The sequence below is a fragment of the Galleria mellonella genome, unplaced genomic scaffold (genome assembly GCF_026898425.1).
Source record: "Galleria mellonella isolate WM207_F2 unplaced genomic scaffold, CSIRO_AGI_GalMel_v1 utg33, whole genome shotgun sequence".
Lineage (NCBI taxonomy): Eukaryota > Metazoa > Arthropoda > Insecta > Lepidoptera > Pyralidae > Galleria > Galleria mellonella.
In genome coordinates this window covers 631460-634452 of record NW_026442079.1, presented here as the reverse complement: position 1 = coordinate 634452, position 2993 = coordinate 631460, and the positions used below count along the sequence as shown (strand labels likewise).

Here is a 2993-nt window from a genome sequence, read left to right as displayed (position 1 = left end):
TCTTTGGTAAAGCATTTTTATTTCAACTTATTTATTCATTTAGAATTAGAATATTGTTTTAAGTAAACTTAATTACAAATGTTTTTGAATAGTTCCTATTTATGATTCCACCACCCATTCGGAATGCAATTTCAGCAGAGAAGGACAGGCAAGAAACTCAATTGTTGCTTTTTTAAACAAAAGGAAATTTTACAATTAAAATTTGTATAAATACAGACGCAGCACTAAAGTCATTTAAAAATAAATTAATTTATGTAATTAAACATAATTAAACCTATTATCTAGTCATTAGTCATAATAACCTAAATATATCGTGTAATATTAACAATTAAAAAGTACACAATTTCAATGAAACAATTATAAATATAAAACTGAAAAATAAATAAGTTTATATAAATGATATTTATATATATTCCATAGTGCATACAAAAATTATAAAAGCAAAAGCTTGTTTAAATTTCATTTGCTGTACTATAAAATAGATGTACATTTTACTACATATTATTAATATTTAATGTATGATTAGGCAAAAAAGTAACAATAAAAATGGGAAGTATATAATATAAAGTACAAAAAACACAATTGTCTTGAGACTACTGAATTTTCTTTCCTGCTTCTTAGATCTTCGAGATGGTAGGTATAGATTAATATGCATATCACAAATAACACAGCAATCAGTGGGTTTTGATATTATTGAGTGTCCAAAGGTTTTCACTATTAGAAGGATTCTAGAGTCACCTGAAAAAAAAGAACAAGAAATGATTTTCTTTTTCATTACATTTTTATCTAATAACCATATCATAAGGGTCTTAAGTTTTACAATCATGATTATGAAAGAGATTATTCTTTTTATGCGCCTGAACTATATTAGTTATTTAATTTAACACCAATAAATGGACATGAATAAGTATCTTATTGCATGGGTAATTGATTCAAATTGAGTAGTTTATAATATTTTAACACTTAATTATTTTTATACATCATATTTTGTGAAAATCTTATATATTTCTGGACAATTTTTATATTGTTTAATGCATCTACAACTTGATGAATTACTCTGGATGCTGATGGTTGAGAGATTAAAGTATCTTAATTATTTCCAAGAAGTCTTTGGTAACTTCCATTAGCCAAAAATAACTAAAGTACATAATATCTACAAAAAAATTAATGATCATTATTTTATTTAGATAATAATATCAAACAGTAAACTTCAGTTTACAAACCTTTAACCTGAGTGATAAACTTCCAGAACGGCGGCATACAGGCATATAAGGTGCCAATTCACTTTCTAACATATTAATTAGGTCTTCAGACAGTGTAATGACGAATATATTCCACATCACGTAAAACTGTGCGTGCATTTCGCAACTGCCTCGTCATTTTTTGTAATCATCTTTTTTAATTTCTTCCAACAAATGGTACATAGACAAGCAGCCATCGTTTTTATACACAAATTGATAATTTCAATGCAATTAAATATCACAGAATTCGAGAAACAAATAAATATATTAGTTAAATACTATGTAAACAGCGTAGAAAACAGCTTTTGACTTTGACATAAGAAATAGAGGTGAAGATCGGCAAAGGCGAGGTTGACCAAATACTATGACAAAATGTCAAATCGCACAGGCTTGGGTAGTTTCCGTTTATGCCGTTCGTCTTTGGGCGCTAGTGTCGCGTCTTAGGAATTAGTGAATACCATTTCAATATTTCACCGTTGCGTCAAGGCAGGTGACGTGATGTCTAGGCTGTTTGCTTAGAGAATAGCACTGCAGAAGACAGTACTATCAGGTCTTCTCGATTTAATATTGAGCCTTCTGGCCTTACTTACTTGTCCACAACTATTGGGGGGTTTTAAGTACCAGCTTTTCCAGTGACCAGTCAGTAGGAATATTGCCTACAACTCCCATACGAGATATTTGAAATTTAGGTATTATAGCAAAGTATTTATTATTTGATAAAATGAAGTTATCTACAAAATTAATCGCATCTGTGTGTATTAAATTCTATTGCAAATTTATTTCTGCCAAGTGCTTTAATACCACCTTCTTTAATGCCTGGAATAAAGTTTTTATGGAGAAACTGGACGAATTTGAAGAGGCGAATAGAGTAACCCGCAGCAATATCAGGTTCTATTCTAATCACGTCTACAGTTTAGGGAGCAGAATCCGTATTTTTATATTTAAAATGCGTATTATTCTCGAATCCTGGCAAAGTATATATAGACTGAATAGAGTTCGATGTAGAGTAAATTTTTTTGGTTTCGTCACTATTCAATTTTAAGTCATCTGTCGCTTGTCTTCTTCGTGTAACCTGAGAAGAGTTTGTATTATTTACTGGATTAATAGGAATATCAGTAGGGTCTCCATCATCGGGGGGGTCCTCGTCCGCACCCATCTCCATCATGTTTACAATGGAGATGGGTCACAAATATATACACAAATACTTACCCCGCCACCAATGAACGAACACAACACAAATTGGGACAAAAGTACAAAGTCTCAGCACAATTAAAAGTTTAAAACAGTCAAAAAACGCGAACACGTGCTAATCTAACACATTTCCGAAGGCCGAATCCGCAAACAATGTATTTATTTATTAAATTAATGACATAACATTGAACAAGTCAATATTATAGTCGTTTATAAAGATAATGTCAGTAATATAGTATGTTTATAGGACTGATGACATATCAGGTCATACCTTTGATAGATATTTATATTGAAAACATGTATATTACAAATAGTGGTACAATAATATTTTAACCATTCATTTTTATTTTTCTTGATTTTATCGTGTTGTTACTTATAGTTGGTTACATAGAATTGTTTTTCAATTCTTTAGGTATAATAGTAGTGCTGACTCTTAAAAATAACGCAGTGATAACTTGATCCGTAGTAGGTTTCCCTCACGAATAATCAAACACATTGAAAAAATCTATTTAGTTGTGATTGGTTAAAAGATTGTCAATTATGTCATTTCTGTCTGCTGAG

The 2993-nt window shown here is 30.3% G+C and overlaps 1 long non-coding RNA gene across 1 annotated transcript; it reads right to left on the bottom strand.

Annotated features, from left to right (window-relative positions):
- Positions 1-1843, bottom strand: LOC128201076 (uncharacterized). The gene is made up of 2 exons (XR_008253058.1): positions 1224-1843; positions 1-738 (listed from the first exon to the last, which is right to left on the bottom strand). It is a non-coding gene; the product is annotated as an uncharacterized LOC128201076 (long non-coding RNA).
- Positions 1844-2993: the final 1150 nt, after the last annotated feature.